Here is a 27,649-nt window from a genome sequence, read left to right on the forward strand (position 1 = left end):
GGGGACAGGGTGGGACAAGGAAGTCTTCCTGGGCAGCGTCCACACAGTCTGCAGGATTGAGGAGGACGCCGCTGAGTAAAAGATCTCAGAGGCGTGGGACAGCGCTGAGCACAGAATGGAGCTTTGTCCACAGCACCTGTTCAGTCCGTCAGGAGTAGGAGTTATTGTGTGCCTGTGGGGGTAGGGGGATAGTGGCAGGGTGGAGAGTGTGGTGCAGGGAAAGCCTGGAGACAGATCAGCAGGGGCTACACCTGGGAGTTGAAAATACCAGAAAGAGGGACTGGACCTTGCAAGACCCATTGTGATCGTGCTTCTCTGCCACGTTGGAGAGGTGCCTCGTGCTGGTGGGGACTGGACTAAAGGCAGGGACGCACTTGTGCCCCGGTGCCGAGCTGGCGGGGTTGGGGAGTGGGCACAGGAGCCGGCTGAGCGCTATCCCCGGCGCCTGGTCGTCCACCAGGGGGCAGTGCAGCCGGGCACGGAGCGCATCAAGACCAGAGCTCGGCGCTGCGCGCAGAGCTCAGGGCCCTGCAGGTACCATGCGGCCGGGGAACTTGCCTCCCTTGCAGGCAGGAGCGGTTCTCCCATGCCCCCTGCTCCCATCCATTGAGATGTTTTCAGTGGAGCCGCCCTGGCTGACTCTCCGCGGTAGGTACGCGCCGCAAGGAGCAAGGGTTGCGTCCTCTGGAAGCTCGGATTTGAGGATTCCCCGCTGTGGATTCACCCCAAAGTTGATCCCACGCTTCAGGGCTCCTTGCTTGCAGGAGTCCACTCTGAAAGTATACAAAGTTTCAGGCCCCACAGATCCAGGCTCTGCCTCTGGGCGGTCCCTTCCTGGAGGGTCTCAGTCCCAACTCCAAAGACGCACCAGCCTGAGGAAACCGGTGCCAGTGTGTGCTCAGAGCGGAGCCAGAGACTGAGGTCTAGAGGCGAGAGAGAACTCTGAGCAGCGCAGGCTAACTCCTGATCTAGTTACACACTTCTCCCACTCAAGGGAGAAGTCCCCTTTGCTCAGTGACATTTTGGGGGAAAATATTTATGTCGTGAGCCTGCTTTCTTTGCCTTCTCGAATACCTTCACTTGGCGGTGTCCCATCCTCGGCCCTATTGATATTCCCAGGGGGTTAAGTCGTCTTGTGGGGGGATCGACCTGTAAGTTATAGGTATGCAGCAGCATCCCTGACCTCCACCCACCACGATGACCTGGATGGTCATCCCTCCTCCTCCCTCGTGACAACCCAACATGTCTCCAAAAATGGTCAAATGTCGCCCAGAAAGGGCAAAATTGCCCCTAGTTGACAATCACTGATTTGGAGATATTACTCTGCCAGGAGGCTGAAATAATTTCAGCTTTGCTTTTCCAGTGTGTCTTATGGTTGAGCCTCAAGTCTTGTCCAGAGAGGCTGAACTGTGGTCCCTTTTAGGCCCTCTTCCTGGAAATTTCCTCTGACAGAGGTTGGAGGTTCCACGCCTTCCATTAGTTCAGTTAAAGCCCTGGTCCAAGGCATGGGGCAGTGGGCTCGGTAGACTGGACACAGGAGGTGAAGAGCCTGGTGAGGGCCCAGGGCTTCCCTTCCTCCAAGGGCCACAGGTTGCAGCCCCAAGAGCTGTGGAAAAGCAGCTGCTAGCCTGGTCTGGGGTGCTACGCTTGGTTCCCATGGCCTCTGTCCTCCAGCAGTGAGAACAGTGATGCGAGAAGTGAGTAGAGAGGCCACGTAGCTCAACACCTGCCCCCTCCCCACCCTTTTATCTTGAGAGAGAGTGCCCATGTGTGCACAGGTAGAGGAGGGACAGAGAGGGAGGAGAGGGGTGGGGGGGGGGAAGAGGGGGAGAGAAGGAGGGGGAGGAGAGGGAGGGGGGAGAGGGAGAATCTTAAAACAGGTTCCATGTTCAGTTCAGAACCCGACAAGGGGCTTGGTCCCATGACCCTGGGATCATGACCTGAGCTGAAACCAAGAGTCAGACACTCAAATGACTGAGCAACCCACGTGCCCCTGCTCCTTCCCTTTCAAGAAATGCTTATAAGGAGAATTCTGAGGCCCGGGGCCTTTTCCAAGCCTCTTCTTGGGTGGCTTTTATGAAGTAGAAGCAGGACCAGATCCAGGTCTTTGGACTTCGAGCCCAGGGCTTTTTCCCTGCTACATGGACGGCCTCTCCAGGAGTCCCCCCCACCCCACTTTTAGATTTTATTTTTAAGTAATTTCTACACCCAACTTGGGGCTCAACGTACAACCCCAAGATAAAGAGTTGCATGCTCTCTCTACTGGCTGAACCAGGTGCCCCCAAAGTGTCTTCTATGAAATTGCGACCTTCTTGGAAGACATACACATTAGCTTTATGAGTGATTGCATAACAAATTACCCCAAAACCAAGTAGCTTCAAGCAAGGGTAAACATCTACTATCCCTCCGTGTCTGAGAGCTCAGGAATTCAGTGGCTTAGCCGGGCAGTTCTGACTGCTCAGATGTTGGCCGGGGATTCTGAACAGGACATCTTGTCAAGAATTCTAAGCCTTAGTTTCCTCATCTGTAAAATGGGGATAATAGAGGTTACTTCATCAGGTTGTTGTGAGCATTAAGGAAATAATCTTTGAGTGGCAGAGGCTGCTCATTGCTTACCCCGAGAGCAGTTCCACTTCCTTCTTTGTAAAAGAAGTTCCAGTTATTAGCTGTGAGATGGCTGTCTGGAATAGTAGTCTACATTCCCCCTGCCCCAGTCACTTCTGTGTTAGTAGAAGTGGGGTATGGTAGCTCTCAGGAAGCTTCCTGGGAGGGTTAATTTTGTGTGTCAACTTGACTGTATTAAGAATGACCAGGTAGCTGGTAAAACATTTCTGGGTATGTCTGTGAGGTGTTTCTGGAAGAGATTAGCATTTGAGTCGGTAGAGTGAGTGAAGATCCTTCACCAGTGTGGGTCGACATCACCCTATCCAGTGAAGGCCAGTATAGAGTGAAAAAGTGGATGAAGGAACACTCAGACATTGGTGTTCTCGGTTCTCTGGCTTTCAGACTTGGACTGGGACTTACACAGGGTCCCCCCTGGTTCTCAGGCCTTTGGGCGTAGACTAGAATCACAGCGTTGGCGGTCCTTGGCCTCCATCTTGCAGATAGCAGACCACAGGACTCCTTAGTTTCCGTAATTGCATGAGCCAGTCCCTCATAATAAATCTCTATCCATCTACTTTGTTCCATTTCTCTCAAGAACCCTGATGAGTACACCTCCCTTAAAAGCAACTCCTACCTCTGTTCCTCCTGTTGTTCTTCATATATTTTTCCTACAATGTAGATGTGATGGCTGGAGCTCTGGTTGCCTTCTTGAACATGGGGATAAGTATCACACCCTTGGGAGAGGACAGACCAATAGATTGGAAGGAACCTGGGTTCCTAAAAGTTTTATGGAGCTGGCATACCAACCCTGGACTGCGTTGTGATACAGAGGTCAACTTTTGTTTGGGCAACTGTTAGTTAGGTTTTCTGGCTCATGCAGCCTAATTGAATTACCTCATTACACCTTAGCAAACTCCTTAGCAAAGTCAGGAGGTGCTCGGCACAGTGGTAAGGGATTGGATTTTTCGAAGTTGGGGCCAGAGCAGCCAACCAAATCCCACAACAGGGATGGTGGAGAAAGAGCACCGGGACCAGAAGACATGGGTCATATTTTCAGGTCTTCTTTCTTAGGCTCTGTGTAATTCTCTTAATGAGGGGCTGGACCAGCACTAGATTTCGCCATCCCTTCTCAACAGCAGGTGGAAGCCAACACATAAAACAGAGGTCATCGGAACTTGTAATCCATTCAGTGCTTTTGGTTCCATCCCCAAATTGCCTTGGGGGTTAGGAGGGACCCCTAAGGTTTCTAGGAGCTTTATTTGACAAACACAGAACTGATGGATTCCCCAGGTTGTGTCCAGGAGCAGCAGTGTGTGTGTCCCTAAGATCCTGAGCTGGGATACTTGTTCAGGCTCTCTAGGATGAGCCATAATCTGGGGGTAAGGAGAATGTCAAGCTCCTCATTATCCAGGGTTCCCCAAGGGCTCTAGCTCTAAGTGTGCTGATGATGGCACCTGTGGCCCTGTGTCACAGTGGAGGGAAGCACACAGATTCCTAACTAGGTGACCTCAGGAAGTTTTTACCCTTTGCAGTTCTAGGCTACATATTACATGGCATTAGCCAGACGTTGGTAGGCATCATCAAAAACAGTGGGAACATGTGAAATCTCATCTTGCTGGGGCTTCAGGATAGGGAAGGGCAGCCCTTTCCACCCACCTGAGCCACAGGTGAAGGAGCTACACCTAAATCCACAGGTGAGGGGGTTACACTGCAGATCAAGAGATGGGGGCCATGGTGTAAATCCTGCATTTGAAAACTGTGCCTTCAGACTGTGCTTTCAAGTAACAGTGTCGCTGTTTAACACAAACCTCTACAGCCCGTTGCTGTGGTCACTGGTCACCACTGGAGTGAATCGTCATACACTTGGGTTCTGTGAAGATAGGAGGGGCTGTTCCACAAACATTCAATGAATAGAGGTCAGCGACCATTTCTTCAATGGTCAATGTGGGGCTTCCGTGTTTTCCTAATGGAGGAAGCTTTGGGCAAGGAAGGGAGCCCTTTGAATATAGTAGTTAACCACTATTTAACACCCTGTTTGAAAGTTTTAGGTGGTCAAATCGGATCTCTTCCTTAAACATAGCAAATATCCATGGGCATGCACCAGGCATCCAGGCATGGCTGCCTTCTTAAGGACTCTTCTGGCCAGTTTATGGAGTTCTCATCACAACCTGAGGTACTATGTTGTGTCCATTTGATGATTAAGCCAGTGGTTCTGTACACATCCCACCTGGCCCACCCGGGGGATGCCCTGGGCCCACTGGCCACAGAGGCTTATTTCCTTTAAGGTGGGAGGAGAGGCCTTTGGGCAAGATGGGGGGGGGCACAAAAGTTGAGTGATCGCCAAGTCAAGTATGAAAAACCTTGCAGGCAATTCTGGTAGGCCCAGCTAGATGTGCCATCCTGACAACCACAGGTAGGTTCTGAAACCTAGCTAATAATCTGGAAGAACCATGGAGGAGAAATGTTCACCAGAGCAGTTTTTGATTGCAGACTTCCACTCCCTCTAGTTCGTTTTAAAGCCAGGCCCAGTAGAAACTCACTTGCTTTTAGTTTTCCCCCAGGATTATCAACCAGCCAACCGCTGGATTTGGCAGGTTGCCTATGGAATAGAGGCTGGAGGTTTGACCTGAACTTGGTGGTGGTGGTGGTGTGTGTGTCTGTGTGGTGGCGGGGGTGTGGGAGAGGGCAGTCCTGGTCCAGCTACTTAGCAGCCTTGGGAGTTTGGGCAGGTGGAATTGCTTTGTAAACTATAGAGGTCTGTGTACAAAAGCACAGGGTGAATGCTCAGGGCACTCTTTATTGAGTGACATTGCAAGCTGGTGACAAGTGACCTTGCTAATGTGGATGCTGAGAAGTGTTTTTGGCTATCTTCCCATCTGTAACACAGTTTAGTGATTGTCTAATACGAAGTGAGCACTTCTGAGCAGGTCTATGAACTTCATCATTGCTTCTTCCAAATTGCACACCACCCACGCTGAGTACCCTCCCTCTAGGCTTTTTTTTTTTTTTTTTTTTTTGCTTTTAGAGAGCGAGTGAGGGAGAGGGGCAGAGGACAGAGACAGAATTGTAAGCAGACTCCACACTTAGCATGAAGCCTGACCCAGGGCTCGATCCTGTGACCCTGGGATCATGACTGAGCCAAAAATCAAGAGTCGGAAGCTCAACTGACTGAGCCACCCAGGCACCTGTAGGCTCTGGCATTTCTACTCCCTTTGCCCAGTATAGCTTTCTCCCCTTTCCACATTTTCAACACCCCTACTTCTACTTATCCTTCAAGGATTCTGTTTACCTAACATCTCCAGGAAGCTTTCTCTGCTAAATCCCCTGACACATCCTCCCAAGGTTGACTTATGTGCTCTTTCCATGTTTCCACAGCAACCTGGTTTCCCACCATGGGGCACAGCACACCGTATCGAAGAGTCTTTACCACTGAGAAGAAATGAACAAGACAGACTATCTGGCAGCACTACAGGTGTTTCTCAGCATTCTAGAAACACTGCATGTTCGAACTGGAAAGGACCCTAAATGTTCCTTAGTATCAGATCCTCACTTTACCGAGGAATAATGGGGTGGGGAAATATTTTGTGATTAGTCCAAAGCCTACAGCTAGTTGGGAACAGAAATGGTAACCCAGATCAGGTCTTCCGACAACAGATCCTTCTTTCCCCTCCATATGGATTTAGTGAGACCAGCAGTTGGATGCCCGTGTTTCCCTGTACCAGCGGTGTGGCTTTCGGCAACCAGCTTTACTTCTGAGTGTTGGCACATATGGAAGGCGAGAATAAGGATACTAAAGACATAGCTGTTGTGAGGATTAATTAATCTACAGTGAGCAGAGACCTCAGTGCTTGGTAAGGAATAGGGGTGGGGTTATGAATTTAAAATGAGGCAGCTGTTGCTATTAGCTTACATGGCTGAGCTGGGTCCATTATACTGATGTGGTGCCATTATTTATATTATGGGTCACTTCCCTCCATCTAAGCCCCATCAAGGAGGGTGTATGTTCAAACTCATGGCTGAGATAGCTTAGTCTGGCACATAGTAGGTGCTTAGTAAATGTGGGTGGAATGAGCAAATGAAGGAAGTCCCGAGGGACTCCATGGGATGGTTAGATACCCATGGCCAGTCCAGTGGTCCCTGGTTCAGGATTTCTTTTTTTGCCTTGGAACCTGGCTAGCTCGTGTCTCAAAAGAACCTTCCCTCATCCTAAACCAGAAGACCCCAAACATTTTCGCCAAGTATCCTTTCTTTGTCATGCATTTGAGGAAAGTTCTTTTTCTTGAAGAGAAAGAAGGGGGAGAATGCGAGATCTGAACCTCCAGTGACGAAAGGAGCCTGAAACACACACGCCTACATGGTTCCTGTTCTTGAGAGAAAGACACAGTATTGTGCAACCAGTTGAAGCCACATTTCTGTCAATTGCTTCTGTCAGCCTGTGCTTCCCTCAAGTGTAACAAGAGGACAGTTCTACCCAACTTGCAACCCTTCCTTCTTTCCAAAGGAAACTGATGAGAAAACAATTTTAGAAGCCACAATGGAAACAAGTTCCTAGCCCATAGACTGACATTTATCCATTATAACTTCCAGAGATGGAAATGTTCTATGATCTGCACTGTTTGGTATGTTAGCACCAACCACATGTGGCTATTGGGCATGTGAAATGTGGCCAGTGCAACTGAAGAATGAGTTTAGTTCTAATTAACTCAATTTAGCCACATATCATTAGTGACTATGAAGCACAGTGGACTGTCAACAATGCAGATCAATAAAGGAAGGATGAGAAGGGGTCAGACTCCCCAAGTCTTCATTTGGCCCTTTTCCAGGGACCAGAATCAAGAAAAGCCCAGCAGCTTTTTTGTGCTTTTTAACACAGGTGCCCCTTGGCCAGCTTAGATTAACAAATGAAGTCATGTTTCTTTTAATATTCAAACCACAGGACTCTGAGCCCTTACCCCACCTCTTTTCTTTCCTGCAGGGGTTCTCCCCACTGGGAAATCTTAGACTACTTCGGGGCCTCCTCTGTCCAAGGGTCAATAGGGATGATGTTCATCTCCAGGAAGGAAAACCAGGACTGCGGGCTCTTCTGCTGCTGCCTCCTCCTTGGCCACTAGATGTCACCAGTGGTCGCTCAGTGGGCCTCCAGAGAGGAGGTCTGGGGACAAATGTGGGGGCTGGAGGTGCAGGAAGTCAGCTTCCTGAATGGTGGAACACAATGATACCAGAGGCACCAGACCATGTATTGATGTACAGGGAATGTGTGCAGGAAGCAGGATGTGGCTGGGAGAGGTCAGCCACCTGACTTTCTTATATTCCTGGTCTGGTTGCCCTAAGGGAATACTTAATGCCTACATCCTGCTGGAAGAAGAGGTCATTGGAATACCCATTCTCCCTCCTCAGTGGACTCCAGCAGGCAATCCCCCTCATAAAAGAAAATCATTTTATGTGCTCATCTTGCTGTCAAAGTGTTCAGTCTTCTCCGTGGTTACCAGAGAAGGGAGAGGTGGACAGACAGACCTGGGTCGTGGTTCTAGCATCACCACTCACTTCTGGTGGGTCTCAGGGGAGCAGCTCAACCTCCCCCAACCCTCTACCAGAGAGAAAATAAGACTGGCCACATATTTTTACAGCTTTTTGATTTTGTCTCCAAGATTAGATTTTTAGTTTCCTACCTCCAACCAGCTTCTTGAATGAATAATCCTTAATACCCGTAATATCCTTAATCCTTAACACTTAATCCTTCTGAGCCACAGTTTTCTCATGAAAAACCAGGGCAATGTTTACCTTTCAGATGGTGTGAAGGTTCATTTTACATGTCAATTTGGCTGGGCTGTAGTAGGGCCAGATGTTTGGTCAAACATCATTCTGGGCATTTCTGTGAGGGTCCTTGGAGAAGATTAACACTTACATCAATAGACTAAGTAGATTGGATGAAGCCCAGACTCCTTATGGAGGGCAATCAGCTGGAAACTCAAATAGAACAAAGAGATCAGTCTCCCCAGAGCAAGAATTCTCCAGGAGCATTCTTTGAACTTCATCTACAGCATTGGCTCTTTCAGGTTCTTGGACAGACGGCTTTTGGAGTTGAACTGGAATACTGGCTCTCCTGGTTCTTTAGGCTGCCAGGCACCTGCAGATTTTGACTTGCCAGCCTCCATAATTGGGTGAGTCAATTCCTTACAATACATCTCCATCCCTCCCCACAGAGGATTGGTTCTGTTTCTCTGAACCATATTAGGGAGAACCGTAATATGGCTGGCCATGAGGATTAACTGAAATTACAGTGTAGCAGTATGTAGTATAGTACCCAATGCATTGAGGTGCTCGATCAATGCTGTTTTGTTAGCTAGCCTAATTTTCTGGATCAAGCATCAAATGGACAAAGAGGAAAAATATTTAAAATCTGGGCCTAGAAATCCACTGGTCAGTTGTTAATGTGGCCCACTGGCAGCGGGCCACCCCGCTTCTGTCAGATTATTCCTGTGATTCAGGCACCTCCCTTCTCCACCCAGCTCTAATCTCCCAAGTCTTAGACCAAGAAAGCAGGTAGCTTTCTTTGTTCCCTGTCACTAATTGCTTCTGGGTGGGTAAGAGTGGGAGGAAGAAGATAATTCCTTTCTCCTCCTCCTCAATAGTCTCTATTAAGCCACACGTGTAGTTGGAACCTGAAGGGTGAGGGGGTGGGTTCATTATGCTTCTTCAGATACAGAAGGCCTCTTCTCAACCGAGTGCTTCTTACCAATTACAATTATTTTTAGCCTATTTGAAAACTTTTTCCCTATCGCACTTCGGAAATCTAAAGTGCTTTGCTACTGTGAACTCCCCCCACCCCCCTATTTACAACTAACATTATCAGAAAGAAGACCCCACTTACCCTATTGCACGTAGGTCATTTTAAAAATACTTCTCACTGCTTAGAGCTTGGCCTATGTATTAGTTTATTGCAGCTTAAAGTACCAGAAGTCTCATAGTTTAGAACACCACTTATTTCTTATCTTCTCGTTCTGCAGGTCGGAAGTCCAGGCATCACGCAGCTGGCTTCTCTGTTCAGGGTCTCATAGGGCTGAAATCGAGGGGTCAAGCCGAGCAGTTTTCTCACCTAGAGCTCTGCCAGGTTTACTCGGGTTGTTGGTAGAATTCAATTTCTTGTGGTTAAGGACTGAGGACCTGGTTTTCTTTCTGGCTGTTGGCACTCCTGGTTCCTAGAGGCCACCCTCAGACTCTTGCCACCAGCCAGGCCTCTCTGCAGGCCCTCACATTCTCACACTTGGAAGCACTTGGAACCACTGCCATTTAAGGGATCACTTGATTAGATCAGGCCCACCCAGGATAATTTCCCTTTTGATTAACTCAAGGCCAACTGATTAGGGACCTTAATCACATTTGTAAAAATCCCTCCTGCCATACAACATAGTGACAGGAGGGACATTGTTCATGCTCACAAGTCCCCTTCATGGATGGGGGGGGGGGTGGATTATACCCAGTCTGGATCCTCAGGGGCAGGGATCTTAGGTGCTATGTTCATTTCCCAGGGTTGTTCTAACAAGTCCCACAAACTGGGTGGCTTAATGGAATTTATGAACTCACAATTCTGAAGGGTAGACGCTTGAGATCAAGGGGTCAGTAGGGTTGGTTACTTCGGAGGGCAGTGAGGAAGAAGTGCCTCTCCCTTAGTTTCTGGTGGTTTGCTGGCAATCTTTAGCATTTGTCAGCAAGTGGAAGGGTCATTTCAATCTCTGCCTTCCTCTTTACATGTGGTTCTCCCTGTGTCTATGTCCAAATTCCTCCCCCTCCCCCCTTTTAAGTTTATTTTGAGAAAGAGAAAGAAAGGGAATGAACAGGGCAGAGGCAGAGAGAGAGAGAGAGAGAGAGAGAGAGAGAGAGAGAGAGAATCTCAAGCAGGTGTCTCGCTGTCAGCACAGAGCCTAACATGGGGCTCAGTCTCACTGTTCGTGAGATCGTGACCTGAGCGGAAACTAAGAGTTGGACATTCAACCAACTAAGCCACACAGGTGCCTCTAAATTTCCCCCATTTTTAGGGACTCCAGTTGTATTGGATTAGGGGCCCACCCTAGTCCAGAATGGCCTCACTGAATTCTAAAGTACTGGGTTTTAGCATGTCAGGCTATGAACTTAAGGGAATAAAATTCAAGCCATTAACAGGTCCCATCTTAGGATTCTGCCTACCAAAGCCAGCAAAACATCATCATCATTAGCATCAGTGCTCAGTGGTCTCTTGTCCCTGTAGTAATACTCTAGATTTATAATATTTCATACATTGCGTTTCCTTTGTCCTTTTCCCACCAGCTGGGGAAAGGATGAAGGGTGCAGGGCTGATTGCCCTGGTTGCAAAAGTTGTTTTGAGTCCCTAATTCTCAACTAGCAGAATCAGAACAAGGGGCTTGAGGGTCTCCTTCAATCCACCTTAGGCCTGGAAGGATCCAGTGGGACTAACCTTTCTCAGGCCACCACTAGTTTTCCTGCAGGTGCTTTTGGTGCTTTATGTTCTACTTGGTGACCTTAATCCCTGATAGGGTTCCCCTTTCAAAGAGGGTTGGGATAGGTCTCCTCATGGTCCCACACAGGCCCTTCCTCTCGCCTTGCTTGCTTACACTTCCTTTTCTCCCTGAAATGTAAATCAGGGGTTGGCAAACTAGGGCCTGGGGTCCAAATTGGCCCTCTGCCCATTGTTGTAGTGCCCACGAACAAAGAATGGATTTTTACATTTTTAAGGGAGTTACAAAAAACAAGCAGGGTGTTTCATCACACCTGAAAGTTATACAACATTCACGTTTCGCTTCCCGTAAATAGTTATTGGAATACAGCTACTCTCATTTGTTTGCACCCAGTATATGCTGGCATTCATGTCACAGTGCTTAGGTACACAAAGCCTAGAATTTTACTGCGTGGCCATGCATTAGGAAAAGTTTGCCAACCCCTGTTCTAAATGGTGGTGTTTGTTAAGGCATGTCTCTGGACCCTCATTTAAGTTTTTCGTCTGCACGCTTGTTCTCAGTGATCCCATTTGGTCCTAGGACTTAATGTTCATCTGTTGAGGACTCTACTGAGCTACAGACTCCTATGTCCCAAGTCCTTCTCTTCTTGGGTAATCCTTTCCCTGCTTTGCACCCCTTACTACCCACTAACCGATCAGCAGGCCTCGTTGGTTCTACTGCTAGAATAGCTCAAAACGACGTCTTGCTCTCCATCTGCATTGCCAACACCGTCAATAAGCTGCCATCCCCCTCTTCCCTAGACCACACCCTCTGGTCTCTTGGCTTTCCCCCTTGTCCAACCTGTTCCCTACCTAGCAGCGAAAGTGTGGTCTTAAAACTTAGTTCATATCATGCCATTCCTCGGCTTTAAACCTAATGTAGCTGCTTCTTGCTTCTAGGGGAAAAACCAAACTCTGTACTGTAGCCTTGGGGATCCTATAGAATCTGGTCCCTGCTTACTTCTTCATTCTCATTGAGTGCCACTTGCCTCTCACTGGCCACAATGGTTTTGTCACCTCCTCAAATCTGCCAACTCCCTCTCCAGGGGCTTTTTACTTCCACCTTCTGGAATGTTCTTCCACCTGCTCTAACAGTAATGACTCCCACTAACTTTTTTAGGTCCCAGATTACACTTGGTTTCTTTTTTGGTCTTCCCTCACCAATCCAGCTATGGAGACTTCACTTTCACCATTCAGCTCCACTTTCACACGCTGCTAATTTCCTTGTTGGAGCCCATCAACATTTGTGATTCTTTTGTCAGTCTACTTTTTATCTCTTTCAACTAGGATAGAGGCTTCAATGGGGAAGGGAATAGGGCTGCCTTCTGCAATTAATCTTCTGTGTCGGGCATAGTGCCTTTCACATAGGAAGTTTGCAATAAATATTTATAGGCATAATTAATGAATGGGAGGCAGAGTTGGCAGTGGTGGTGGGGAAGCATCCCGGAGGCCAGAAGCATTGGCAAGTTGCTGAAATGGAGATACTGTATTTAAGAAAAGTTACTTTAAAAACACTTTAGAAATTCTTTAAAAACACCTTGCAGTTGCCTTTTTATGGAAGCCATACATGTGTGAGACTGGATTATTCCACGGAAAACACCTGTGTAGCCACCGCTAAGAAACAGAACTTCACCTCCGTCCTAGAAGCCTAAGTCCCCCTTTCAACCACCATTACTGTCCTTTCTCTCCTGTTAAGTAATCACTATCCCAGTTTTCTGTATATATATTTTTAATCCAAATGTGCATCCACAGACACTACAGTTTAGTTTTGGATATTAAAAAAAAAAAAAACCTTTGACAGGTCTCTTAAGTCTCTTTCAAATCTTTTGTAACCTAGAGGCTTCCCTGCCATCTCTTTATGTTCCTTTTAAAGTCTCTGGAGAAGAACCTGGTCTATTTGACCTGTGGTTCCCTCAGTCTGGATTTTGCTGACTACGTATTCATGAGTCGTTTATGAAGTTCCTGTGAATTGGTAACTGGATCTTGAGACTGGCTTGGACTCAGGTTCAGTTCCTTTGTCAAAACTACAGAAAGCATACAACGTCTGGTTGTCTTTTTTTTTTTTTATGAAGTGATATAAGCAGCCATTGATGTTTAATGCCCATTCCTAGTAATTTACTGGGGTTTACCAAATGGTGATATTCTATTGTTTCTTTTCCATTGAGTAGTTGGAGTACTTTTATGAAGCATTCTCATCCACTATTTGGTTACCCAGTGACAAATTATATAGAAAACATGGGACATCTCTTTGATTATATACTGATTTTCAAGATTAAAAGAATTGTTTCCCTATCATCCTCCAAAAATGACCAAGCAGATCTAATTATGAACTCATGGACTTAAATGTATCTGATGGATTTCAAGCCATTGCAATTATTTATACCCAAATTCTTCCATATGTAGCCAGTGAGGCTCTCTCAGTTGGTTCTTGAATTTTTCTGACGTGACCCTAGTAATTGGTAGTTTCCTTACTGATCAGTAAGACAGGGCATTCCAGGGTCATCTTGTACATTTCCTGGACTCAACACACAGAGCTTTGAGTAATGGCTATTTTAGTGAGACACTACTTCCAGACCTCATCTAGGTTCTAGGGACAACCACAGTTAATGTCCTGATCACAGTTTCTAATGCTTTTCAGTGGACAGAGCTAGCAGATGGATTTGAAAGTCGTGAGAGAGGTTAAGAATTACTCTTTATAACTGGTCCAGAATACCCAAAGTCCTTTAGCCCTTGAGGACTTTAAAAGTTTCCCAGCACTGGTCTCTACAGGAAAGGGGTCAGCTTTGCCATCTGAGCCAGACTCTGGTCTTAGTGACGGCGTTCCACTGACCTAAATTCTTCCATTGTAGCTTTAGTTAAAAATAGCACTACTTTGGGGACCCTGGGTGGCTCGGTAGGTTAAGCATCCGGCTTCAGCTCAGGTCATGGTCTCACAGTTTGGGAGTTCGGGCCCCGCGTCAGGCTCTGTGCTGACAGCTCGGAGCCTGGAGCCTGCCTTGGATTCTGTCCCTCCCTTTCTCTCTGCCCCTTCCCCGCTTGTGCTTGCTGTCTTTCAAAAATAAGCATTAAGATTTTTTAATAAGAAAATAGCACTACCTCACTCCATTTTCAGCTGCCACATGGTTGCCACAACCGGGGCACATGTGGAGGCTGTGTTCCCTCCCCAGACGGGAGGTCATCCCTGTAGAGATAGCTTGAGCATCTCCAGAGTCTCTTTAGCACCTGATCCTAGGCTACACCAAGCATGACCTCCCACTGGCCCCCTGTACCCAGTTCATTCTTTCCTGCCATGGTCTTCCTACAGTGCCTTCCCCAATGCTGGTCCGTTCCCACACAGCAGGTCTCCGGGATCCTTCCTGGGGTACTTAATCCTTCAACATACCTCACAGCTTTCAAACCTTCAAGATGCAGAGGATTGTACCCACTTCATCAGGTTGTGAAATTTAGCTGAGTTACTAGCTGGAAGGCTTAGCACAGCACGTCTTCAATAAGTTTGAGCTTCTATGCCAATTCTAGCCAGAGAAGTTGTTCTCCCAGTGCAGGTTACAAAACATCTGAGAAGGCTTTTAGAAGAAAGGAAGGATGCTTTGAAGCCTTGGAGGTTCTGACTTAATTGGTCAGGGCAACTGGAATGTTTCAAGTTCTTGAGGTGATTCTGGAGCAAAGGTTGGCAAACTACACTGACAAACTGTCATCTCCATTGTTACTTGTTGGTCCTCAGAGGTGAGCTACTCCTGTGCCATTTTAATACATTTTTACTGGTGCTACAAACTGGATTCTTCTTTAATTTTTTTTACATTTGTTTATTTTTGAGAGACAGAGCACAACTTGGTGGAGGGGTAGCAGAGAGGAGGAGACACAGAATCCGAAGAAGGCTCCAGGCTCTGAGCTGTCCACACAGAGCCCAGACACAGGGCTCGAACTCACAAATGAGGAGATCATGACCTGAGCCAAAGTCGGACGCTTAAATGCCTGAGCCACCCAGGCGCCCCATACTGGATTCTGTTTCTTAAAACCAGAAGAGGGGCGCCTGGGTGGCGCAGTCGGTTGAGCGTCCGACTTCAGCCAGGTCACGATCTCGCAGTCCGTGAGTTCGAGCCCCGCGTCGGGCTCTGGGCTGATGGCTCAGAGCCTGGAGCCTGTTTCCGATTCTGTGTCTCCCTCTCTCTCTGCCCCTCCCCCGTTCATGCTCTCTCTCTGTACCAAAGATAAACTTAAAAAAAAATTTAGAACCAGAAGAGGCCTAATGAATGCAGGTGTAATTTGTAAGAAAAATTATTGGATCAAGTTAGACCTTAGGTAACACTGGAACTGAAGGAGCTTCCCCACCCTCACCCCATTGTCCTGTTACAAGTCGCCATAGCGGGAGCACTGTTTAATGCTGTCCCCATCTGTAGAGAGACCCAGCTACCCGGTTTCGTAATATACATGCTCTCCTTATCACAAATTTGAGGGAAAAGAAATCGTGAAAATTTTGTTTTTCTACTTTCCCTTCCCCCTCACCGCCTTTGAAGCCAGCCACTGCAGCTGCTAACAGAGGCTTCTCTACGTAGAATGTGTTTTGTCCTTCTGGAGAAGACAAAGAATTATTAAAAGAGCAGCCAGCTGCTTTTGCTGGTGGGAGAATGAGAAGAGCTTGTCAGCATTCACTCTCCTACCCTTCCTCAGCTAAGCGTCACTATCTTCCCTTCTGTCCCTCTTCTGGTCTCACTTTCTGGTCTGGGGATGTAGGGCTGGCACCCTACTCTTGTGCCTCTAACTCTGGGGAGACAGAACAGCCTAGTTCTTCCTCTGTTAAAACCGCATAAACCCCAATGCTAAGACTTTAAGCAAGTCGGACAGTCAATGAACGCCACCTTGACTCACAAACAGCTCTTTTCAAGCTCTTTCACCAACACACAGATCACCTGTGTTCCAATAGGGCTATTTGAACCACAGCGATGACGGCAGTCTACTCCTGGAGTAGTTGCAATGATTGAGATACGGAAATGGGGTCTCCAACTTGGCTGAACATTCGAATTGCTGGACGAGTTTTAAAAATCCCAGCGCCAGGCGGCACCCAGATACGATGTCAGAATTTCTGCTCGTGGGAGCCGTGCATCAAGATTTCAAAAATTCTCCCTAGGTATCTCCGCGTACAGCCAAAATTCGAGAGCCGGTGAGGTAGTTACTGGTTATAAGTACTCCATGAATGGTAGCTGCTTTTATTATAGTTAAACATGAAAGGAGAATTCCCCAAACTCAGTAGACTGCTAAAATTGAAGGTTTAGTGGGACCCAGATTCTTCTCTTCTTTAACTCACCCAACAATGACTGAGCATTTACCATGTGCCAGGCTCTGTGCAAGTTCCTCCCCACCCCATTCGAAAGTAAGAAGATGTATGGCCTATAAGATGAAATTCAAGTTCTTTAAAGGACAGTCCAGTCCCCCACCCCCACCCCATCCTCATCATGTCCTATTAGCTGGTAGCTCCATCACCCACATGCTGGGAAGCTCCAGTCCCTCCAAGCTCTTTGTAATACTTCCAGGGCCTCCTGAGTCTCTGTGCCCTTCTCCACACTCTCCCCTTTGCTTAGAATGCCCTTCCCACATCTTCCCTCTGCTTTTCCACCTGGCTCACCTTATAGGATGGAAATCCTGGTACAGAGCCCAGAGAACAGTTGGGTACCCAGCACTTCTTGGCAGTCCTGACCATCCCCGCTGCTGGCCAGGGTCCTGCCAGTTTTGGGATTCCTCGAGTGCCCCGCAGGGGGCGAGTGATTTGTTCTCAAGGTCTGCTCTCTGCAGAGGAGCTGGACAACTCTAATTTCCCTCAGGCCTCGCTCTGGCAGAACACTGAGCAGGCCAGGCAGACTTCCTTTCCTCGATCTTGTTTAACTGTTGTTCAAGATCCCACGGATCTGCTCTCCAGGGCCCCTCTTGGGCAGAGAGCTCTTCCTCCTGAATCACCGAAGGGAGCAAGCAGGGCAGCTCAGAGCCCACAGTTCAGAACGGTCCCAGGCCTGGAGGCTGTATCATCTGGGGCCAGTGCAGGAAACCCCATGAGCTTAGCAGGCTTGAAGAAGTCCTAGTAATTCATGAACATAGATAACCTCAGAGGACCGTTCTGTTACCTTCAAAAGGAGGGAGATTCTCTGGTGCCCTTGTTCTACAGGTATCGGACATAACGGGTGAGGGGCTGCGTGCTGCCGTGGCTGCCATAGCAGTGGCTAATTCCACTGAAGCAAGGACTCCTGTTAGGAATCTTCCAGTCCTTCCCTTGTGTGAGCAGACCTCCAGACTGGCTGCTCGGATAGGTCTCAGTACTGTCTTTGCATTTCTGGGGCTTTCAGGAGGTGACCCTTAGGGTATAGATTTGCATGTCCCTGGGCCCACAGAGCTCTTTCTATAGGGGATTACCTTCAGGAAGACCTTCAGGTATGTACACACACACACACACACACACACACACACACACACACACACACGCGTGCATGCTCACGCTCCCTCAATTCTGGTTCTTTCAGTTCCAGGCCTGTGTCACTGGAAGTTAAACTTTCCAGCCAGGCACAGGGGGACACCTCCCTTCTGTTCCATATTTCAAGATTCATTCCATTACTGGGCATGGGGAAGGGAAAAGGAACTAATATTTCAGTGTATTTTATACATGTTCTGTCATTTAAACTTTTATAAAAATCTTCAGTTGGTGTGATTATTCCCATCATTCAAAAAAGAGAAGACATTCTTCCCAAGGTCACATGGTTGGAATACCAGTTAGCTTTTGCTGTTACAAGATTTTAGAGGCCTCAAACCACTGCCTGTATTCGGCTCACCATTCTAGGGATTGCCTGGATGTTGGCTGGTGTTGGGAGGAGGCAAACCAGTCACATGACCTCACTCAGCCTTTGGAGGCTAGTTGGGGTTCATTCACATGGTGGCTTGGCAGAATTCCAAGAGGAAGGGTGAATGGATGCCAGGCCTCTCAGAACTGGTACTGCTTCGCTTCTGCTGTGGTCTATCAGTGAAAGCGGGTCATGAGTTCTGTCCAGAGTCCAGGAATAGGAAGATGGACCCCAGTTTTTAATGGAAGGAGGTGCAAAGTCCTATCACAAAGGGACGTGCATAAGGAGAAGTGTTGAGAATTGTGTTCCCTTTTGCAATCTATTGCAGTTATTTGAGGTCAGCGTTAGGATTTTATTTTTAATTATGAAAATAGCATATGCACAGGAGAAAAATCAAAATGAGGAAGAGTCTCTTATTGCTGGGATAGGAACACATTCTAATCTAGTCCCACCTCCACATGTCAACAGCATTAAGAGTTTGCTCACCTTGATACAATTTTTTTCCTGCATATACACAGATGGGAATCCAATATACACATTTTCCCGCAATTTTCACCTAATAATGCAGCGCTAAGAGCTTCTTCCATAGCAGCACAACCAGAGAGGGGCGATTCCTTTTAATGTCTACATAGCAGTCAACCAAATAAAGTACTGCATTTTATTCAACCATATAACCTACTGGTGGGTACTTAGGTTGATTCCAGTTTTTGTTATAAATAATGCGGCAGTGAACATCCTTGACTATCTTTTGTATACATGTAGACCAGATTCCTCGAAGTGGAATTTCTAGGTTCAATGTCTGGTTTGAGCCTTGATTTGCTCCCAGAGCACAGATATTTCCAAGATGGGTCTCTGGCTACCAAGTGTTCTTCCAGTCTTTTCTAGGACTAAAAGCTTAAGAACCATGGACCCCGGGGACATAGGCACATATGTGACATACGTTTGTGACCTCTTCATACCCTTTCCTTCCTGGAAAGCCTCAAGAAATCCTGAGCTATATGTTAAGCTCTTCCAAAATCATCCAGATAAGTGGTCTCAAAAAAAGAAAATCATGGAGGAAAACAGAAAAGACATTATTACTTTGTTATAGGTCAATGATACAATAACCCTAGTATCAGATGTGAAAATACTAATGGTGGGTTCCAGCCAAGTGAAGTCCTAATGTATAAATGAAGATTTCACAATCAGTACACATACAGACACGTGGTCAAGTGACTCAGCTGAATCATCACAAACTATACACCTGTCACATTGAAAAATTCTATGACATAACTATGTTACACTAAATATTGTATTACATTAACAGTTCATGAACGTTGGGTTTCTTCACAGAGTTTCCTCCTGTTTTGAGAATTGACATACATCAGGCATAAGTTTAAGGCATACACCATGATGGCTTGACTTACATATATTGCGAAATTACCATAGTAGATTCAGCTAATATTTTATAGGTACAATAGAAAATATGGAAGGAAATTTTCCTTGTGATGAGAACTCTTAGGATTTACTCTAATTTTCCAATAGATTATACAACAGTGTTAGCTATAGTCATGTAGTACGTTATATCCCTAGTACTTCTAAGTTTGGGCCTTTTGACCACATTCCTCCAAGTCCCCCTCCCCATGCTCCACCTCTCATAGCCACAATTCCGTTGTCTTTTTCCAGGACGTTTTTGTGATTCCACATATAAGAGATCACACAGTATTTGACTTATTTAACAAAATGCCGTCAAGATCCATGCATGTTGTTGTGAATGGGAGGATTTCCTCGGTTTCTTTATGGCTGAATAATATCCCATTGTATCTTGAGGCCCACATGTCACCTGTCTGCTTGCTAGCTGGAGCCCTGAATTTTCACCAAGTATATATGGGCTTACTTATTAAGAGTAGCAGGTTGGTGACCGTCAGAATCCGGAGGTGGCATGCAAGCATACTCGGATACCTCACTGTTTCTCACAGCCCCCGATTAGGTCCCCGAGTAGATGTAGCCAAGAACTCTGCAGAAGGGAACAAACAACAGGGGACTCATTTCTGTGATGTGGGGAGTCTGCCTTTCAGGGCTGTTCTGCAAGTAGGTTAAAGAAACGGACTTCCAGTGAATACAGTTTCAGGAAGTAATTACTTAATGGTTTGGGTTCTTTAGAGAATTATAGGCAATGTGCGTCAGACTTCGGAGCAGGAGGTACGAATCTCCCATCTGTTACTTAATGAGAGACGTTGCCGCTGTCAAAATGCAGAATTCTGAAAGGTTCCTATTTTTATAGCTCGAGAAGAATACTGCTTTACTCCACGGTGCACTGAACAGTGAAGAACTTAAGGGCTGATCAGCGCCTGTGGCCAGCTAGGGGGCTGATCTCAGTGGTTCTCTGCTGGCATGCCTCTAGCCTGGACTTACTCACGCAGTGGCCAGGCGGATTCTAAGACCATGAACAGAGTCTTGCCAGGCCTCTTGAGGATGAGGTTCTGAACGGATTTAATGCCTCTTTAGCCATTCTGTTGGTTAAATCAGGGCACAATGCCAGGTCAGAGTCCAGAGTGGGGCGAATGCCTCCTGATGGTCATTGCTAAGGGATTTGAATACAAGCAGGGGAATAGTGGTGGCTAGTTTTTGCAAATGGTCTAGCTCACTGCCCTTTAGTCTGGTCAGAGAGGGAATACTGTAACACGTGCTATTTAAAAGCCCTCTGCCCCCCACCTCCTTTGACATCTTGGTCTATATCTCTAATATTTTTACATTTCATAGCACGGAAATCTGGGGACTCCAGTTAAAACACTGTAAGAAGTGTCTGGGGCAATGCTAATACTGTACATTTCTACTTTTTTAATCTATGAGGAAGTTGAAGTAATGCATAAATATCAGCCATCAAGCTGTTGGTCACGTGGCATAGTTGGCAATACATTTTAAAGGGAGAGAAGTTGCCATGTAACGAACATTCAAGTTGTGCCTAGGTTTTATGGAACCACACTGTAGATCAGTATACGTGTGTACATTTCTTCAACTGGACACAGAAAATCATCGTTAAAACGAATGATGTGAAACCAATGAAAATAAGCCACAGCCAGAGCCGTGGTCATAAAAGAGGATTTAACTAGGGGCTTCTTTTTGACTGCAGAAAACCAACACCTGTGAAAGTAGGCGTGGGTGGGGCCAACACCAGATGCGACTCATTAAATCCACTGCAAATGCTTCTCGTGGGATGCGTGTCTCCCCAGCCCCCATCAAGGGGGGAGAAAACCTTAGGGGAGTGGTCCTCAAACTTCTGGGTGCATGAGAGTCACCTGGAAGGGTGGGGGACGATTCTTAATACTCTACCCTCCACCTTGCTAATTCTTGCAGGTAGCTTTCACACAGGTGGTTAAGGATCACCCTTTGAAGCTCACTGGCTTGACCTTAGACAGGTTTTAGTTCCAGAAACGAAGCTTTTAGAAATGAATTAGGACTGTCAAACTTTCTCTCCTTATCAGGCAGAAAGGATCAACCCTTTACAAACCTAATTTTCTCATAGACTAAACTTTCGGAGAACCAGAGATCTAGAACGGCAGTAACTCACTAACCGAGGACCAAAATGCCTTTCAAAAAAATGCAGTTTGTCACAAAGGGGAGGGACTGCAGCAGCTGTCCTTTGTGGACGGGCACAGTGCTTTGGTTGGAAGGTCCTCTAGGACCGTAGATCTCTAAGATGTAGGAGTACAAAGAGAATTTGAGGCCACCTAGTTACACTCCATTCTGTGGACAAAGAAACTGAAGCAAAGGGACGTCTCTAAAGTAGAAAGAGATGAACTAAAACCCAGGTCTGTCCGATTCTTTAAAAATGGTTAATGTTCTCAAAATGTCAAGCCTGCAGTGCTCAGTCTACTAAGTTCTGTGGGTGCCTGTTTGCTCATGAGGCAGCCAGCCTAGTGGGGGCGGGGTGGGGGAAGACCCCCTTCAAACACAATCTTAGGGCCCCTTTCTGAATTGGAGTCAGGAGACCTGGTGGGATTCCTTAGGCGGAGCCAGGCTGCAGCGCACTGGTGCCTCCATCAGAGGACGCTCTTGCTGGACACGTGGAGGTGTGCTGTGCTCTTACCCTGCTGTGCCTGCCAGCCTCCCTCTATTCTGGGTTCTGAAAGGAGGCAAGACGGGCCTCCCTGCGAGATCTTCGCACCTGCACAGCCAGAGAGTGGGGCTTACAAGACACTGGGGAGGGAAAAAGCAGAGTCACGGTTACGGAAGAATGTGGCTGGTTGCCTGGAGCAGCCCAGGTACAAAACGCTGGCCTACAGGGGGAGGGGCATTTGGGTCCCTTCCCGTTCTATGTCCTCTGGTCCTGTGTAACACAGACCCAACACGACCAGCTGGACCTGTAGGTTCAGTTTGCAGTCACAGAATAGAGCACCCCCATGGATGGGGATCCAATGGATGTCCTTGACTTTCCTGGTGGGATTTTCCACCAACTGTGCTGGTTAGCTCGTGACCCACAGAGAAAATAAAGGCTGGTTACTCAAAGTGGAGTCCAAGGACCAGCACATTGGCCTCTCTGGGAACTTTTTAGAACTGTAGATCTCAGGCTTCATTGCAGACCTACTGAAATACCAACTCAAACTAAACAGGATAACAAATCACAGAGAGGATTCACATGCACAGGAGAGGAGGATGCACCAGCTTAGAAAAAAAGTCACCATACAGCACAAAGAAACTTCAGACTGGTTGTTTTAATGGTCCACTGTGTGCCCAGAAAGGTGCACAGATGTCGATCAAGTATAGGACAGGTTTGGTCTTTTAAGGATAGCTCGGTGTGTGCAAAGGCACCAGGAAGAGCATAGACTGGCTTTGTGACCCATGTTGTTCTGGAAAGAAGACCTTATTCTTCTTTTGTTCAGCTTTTTATTTTTCTTCCTCCCTCTGCTATTAATTCTTTGGTCCATTTATATTGCTCTACACCATATGGGTCCTAATAGTAAAACTTTCAGAGTTTCTTTCAACCCTCTTCGTTGCTTCATTACCTGCTTCCCCACCTTCCCGCTGGCTCACAGTTTTGCCTGAGGCCCCGATTTTGCAGATTACAGCGATTTGGCTTTTCTCTACCTCCACTGTTGTCGATTTGCTTATTACATTCAAAAGGGCTCAATCTTAGGCAATTCAAAAGACAAATGAGGTTTGGAGTCGACTTGCATAGTGGGTCCTATTTGCTGACAAGAGTAGGCGAAGATCTTGTTCAATTGGTACCTGAATTTGGAGTCCTTCGCCTTTTCTGGAATCTACTGAATAGCCTCCTTGGGCTGGGATTCTCATAGAAGCAGGCAATGAATGGTCAAGGGACAGGTGTTAACTATGTTAACCAGGTGACATGCCTTATGATCTTTTCTTGGCCGAGGCTTTCTTCTCTAAATTTCCAACTTAAAAGACTGCTTTGCCCAGCACCAAATAATGGCTAGATCACCATGATCTCTACATTCATGGCTATGAGTCAACCTGCATAGTGTAACCATTTGACCATGTCCTCTTAATATTTAGAAAAAGAAGGATTCTAAGAAACAAGCCAGGGCGGGGGTCTCTAAAGTCTGTCAAGTGGCGAAGAGGTTAGCTGTTGAAAGGGTTCCCTATAGGCCTTCACGGTCCTCATTCAGGCTCTTAGCACAGGGCATCTCACCCGCTGCCATCCCGGACTTCTGCTGACTGCCAACATTTGGAGAAGACAGACCTTCATATGAATAATTGAGTTTAGATTAATATTATTTCCTGAACTCGCTGTTAAGAATCACTATTTCTAGGGGCGCCTGGGTGGGTCAGTCGGTTGAGCGTCCGACTTCGGCTCGGGTCATGATCTCACAGTTTCTGAGTTCGAGCCCCACATCGGGCTCTGTGCTGATAGCTTGGAGCCTGGAGCCTGCTTTGGATTCCGTGTCTCCCTCTCCCTCTGCTGCTCCTCCACTCACGCTCTCTCAAAAATAAACATTAAAAAAAGTTTTTTAAAAAAACAATCACCATTTCCATTAAGATTAATGAGCAATAGGATTAATTGTTAGTTATACCAATGTTCCTGTGTTTGTTTTTTCCTCTGGGTTACTTGGGTGAATACTTCCATTCTGATGGCATTTTTATACAGGACTGTACGATCCTCCACTGGGCAATAGATTAGCCACAAACCACATTTGGCCACTTAAATTTCAGTCAAACAAGAGATTGACTGCCTCATTGTACCATCCACATTTCAGGTGCTCAGTAGCTTCAAGTGGCTAGAGGCTAGCAGCTACTGATCAAGGACATTTTCATCATCAGGGGAAGTTCTTGTAGACAATGCTGACAATGGCCCAATAGAATTCACAACATGGCTGTGTCTTCTGAAGCTCGTTTCTCTTAAGGAGCTGAAGGACCTTGAGCAAGTCATTCGACTTCTCTAAGGGCTGTTTCTAGATCTGTTAGTACTACTTGCCGGGGGCACCCGGGTGACCCAGTTGGCTAAGCGTCCAGCTCTTGATTTCAGCTCAGGTCATGATCTCACGGTTCAGGAGTTGGAGCCCCGCGTTGGGCTCCACCCTGACAGTGCAGAGCCTGCTGGGAATTCTCTGTCCCTCCCCTGCTCTTGCATGCTCTCTCAAAATAAATAAACTTAAAAGAAAGAGAAACTTAAAAGATACCGCCTGCCTGAAGGGGTAGTTGTGAAGATTAAAAGAGATGGTCCTTCTGAGACCGGCTGGCCTAGGTGCTCAGTGTTCTCTTTCTGCCCCCAACAACTGCTCTCCCTTTGCCCCTAAATCACCCGCATCACTGGAAGCCTGGTCTGAGCTTTGCGGTCTGGCCAGGAGCTGAGAGCGTTGCCCTTCCCTCGCGGGTAGACTAGGGGGATCTTGCTGGGGTCCTGAGGCTCTCCTGATTGGGATGCGTGCCCAGGCGGTCTGAGGGAGCATCCGGGGAAGGGAGGAGTCCGGTTTCTTCCACCTTCTCTGCCTTAGAGCTTACTCCTCTCTGCATGGTCATTGCCTGCAACCTAGGTGGAGGGGGTGGGGGCACAATTGGGAACATTTGTTGCCGAAATAAGACACTTAAGTTTCAAATGAATGCTTCTATAGCCTAGTGGTTCCCACGTCTAATGAACATCAGAGTCACCTGGAGGACCTTTTCAGTTTGCTGGCCCCACCTGGGGGTTTTCAGGGAAGGTGCCCTTGAGTCCCCCTATGCTGCCGATCTGCAGCTGTACTGGGGGGTGGAATCCAGGATGCCTTTATCCGCAGAGATCAAATTGTATCCTTGGGTTACACCGAGAAGGTACGCATGCACACCCCTGAGCAGTCAAGTGTTCTTTGTAACATCACAAGCACTGTGATTTCATTCTCAAGATTAGCGAACACCTATTCTAGATCACAGACAACCTTCTCAAAACCAACTACAGCATGCGATGTTAGGGCCTGCTTTGCATTTACAAGGACCTCACCAAACCATCTCTGGAACTGACAATGTTCACCCTTGGGGGTAGGGTTTCCCTAACGGGGTTCTGTGGAGGCCTAGGATTCCAGGAATCCTCACGTTTGAGGACCTGGCGGAGCTCCGGCAAAGACGAGGTCTTATCAGTGTTTTTCAGAGAGAGAGAGAGAGAGAGAGAGAGAGAGAGAGAGAGAGAGAGAGCGAGCGCGCTTGTGGCATTTTGAAGGGGATGATTTTTTTTTTTCTGCCCAGGACTTTCCCTCACTTTGCAGGACATTTAACATTACAGGGTCTTGCCTATTGAATGCCAGTTGGTGCTCCCAAACCACTTGAACACGTTTTCAAATCCCCTGCGGGGCTGGGGGTAGAAGGTCAGTCTGATAGCTTTTAAGGGAGAGCCGTGGAGAACCCCCAAACCACCCGGTTTGCCTTAAGACAGCTCACCCTCAGCCCTTTCTGGTGTCATTACTGGCTTCAGCTGGCACCTGGGGGCTCCTGGGGGGAGAGGCTTTTCTTTTTGGTTACTTCTAGGTCCCTGGTAGGACACGGGGAGCCCGCCTTGAGGACCCTTTCGGAGGGGGTTGCCTTTGTAATCCACCATTTTGGCTCTAGGCCGCAGCAGTAGGCTTCCTGATTGCATTTTGTTTTTGACTTTCTAAAAATTTAACATTTTTGAGAGCGAGAGAGGGGCAGAGAGAGAGAGAGGGAGACACAGAGTCTGAAGGACGCTCCAGGCTCTGAGCTAACTGTTAGCACAGATCCCAACGTGGGGCTCAAACTCATGGACCGTGAGACCATGACCTGAGCCAAAGTCAGATGCTTAACCAGCTGAGCCACCCAGGCTCCCCCTGGTTGCATTTTAGAATGTGCGAGGTGGTCGTCCGCCTAGGCTCTCTCCACATTCCCTCCACCTCTCACCCACCTTACCCTTCTTTTTTGGCAGTCGCCCTGAAGGAGAGATTTTCAGAGCGTCCCTGCCGCCCTAGCGGCCGCTGGCCGGGAGGGATGCCTGGGGAGCAGTGGTGGTGTTGGCTGGAGCCCCAGCTGCTCTTCTGGGGTCATGTGGACGAAGTACCCTTCTCCCCACAGCCTGGGTATCTGGCAACGCTCGCTCAGAGGCTGTGACTGCTACCCTCCTAGCAGGCTTTTATCCCACATTTTCCCTCTGGCTTTCCAGCCCCCGCCCCCCGCCCCCCGCCCCCCGCCCCAGTGCTGCTTCCCAGAAAGAATCCCCGTCTCTTGTCATTAGGTTAGTTCCTGCTACACTAGGTCAGACGTCAAAGCAGCAGACAGGAAGGTTGTAATTCCCTCTGCCCCCTACTCCAAAAGCGAAAGGAGAAAACGTAGAAAGGGAAAAGGAGAGAAGGTCAGGCAAAGGTCTGAGGAGGTAAGATGATGCGCTTTCAAGACCCAGTTCCCTGAATATGAAGGCGACACAAGAAGGCACCCCCCCCCCCCACCCAGCTCCCTGTTAGAAACGTTCAGAATCTTCGGAACTAGTGTTGCTTTCAAGAAACACCCTAAAACTTGGCCCGCTCCTCGCTAAAAGCCAGTTTTTCCTAAGAGGATTTTCTCCGACGCTTCCTCCCCCGTGTGTGCCCTCTCCTGCTCTGGCTCACGCCCACCGGCTCCCATTTATCTTTTTGCTGTGAAACAGGCAACACCTGTCCTATCATCAGTGGCTCCTGGAGCTCGCAGCGGCTGAACTTCCCTCGCAGCCTCCTGGAGGTCTCTCTGGGGTGCTCCCAGGAGTCCAGGCGGTCTGGGGCCCTGATACTCTAATTCTATGCCTACCTGAGCCCCAAGGTCCTGGAATGATCTCCAGGACACAAGACCTGACCCATCTAGGATCCAAGATCTCAGACACAACAGCTCACTTCAGAAAAAACTCATCCTGGACGCTAAAATGGGCTCAGGGCAGTCCTGGAGTCACATGGCCCTCCCATGGTGGGGAAAAGTCGGCCAGCAGTGGCCCCAGGAAAAATATTAGCATCAAAACCAGGCGCTTGCTGGGCCGCCTGGGCGGCTCATTCAGTTAAGTGTTCCACTTTCAGCTCAGGTCATGATCTCAGGACTCATGAGTTCGAGCCCCACGTCGGGCTCTGTGCTGACAGTTTGGAGCCTGGAGCCTGCTTCGGGTTCTGTGTCTCCCTTTTTCTCTGCCCCTGCCTCGCTCACACTCTGTCTGTCTCTCTCAAAAATAAACATTAAAAAAAAATTACAGGGCGTTGTAGAAGTAGCCTGGCTTTGAGATTGCAGATTGCCAAAATCTGTGTCCAGCACAAGTATCCAGGAGGCCCGGGGAAGCATGTGGAAGGGAAGGAGGCGG

General features: G+C 47.7%; 1 long non-coding RNA gene across 1 annotated transcript; it reads right to left on the reverse strand.

Moving 5' to 3' along the window:
- Positions 1-18,985: 18,985 nt before the first annotated feature.
- LOC123381604 lies at positions 18,986-26,508 on the reverse strand. Its single transcript, XR_006588826.1, has 2 exons — positions 21,986-26,508; positions 18,986-19,912 (listed from the first exon to the last, which is right to left on the reverse strand). It is a non-coding gene; the product is annotated as an uncharacterized LOC123381604 (long non-coding RNA).
- Between the last annotated feature and the right edge of the window lie 1,141 nt (positions 26,509-27,649).

Source organism: Felis catus, chromosome D4 (assembly GCF_018350175.1).
Source record: "Felis catus isolate Fca126 chromosome D4, F.catus_Fca126_mat1.0, whole genome shotgun sequence".
Taxonomy (NCBI): Eukaryota; Metazoa; Chordata; class Mammalia; order Carnivora; family Felidae; genus Felis; species Felis catus.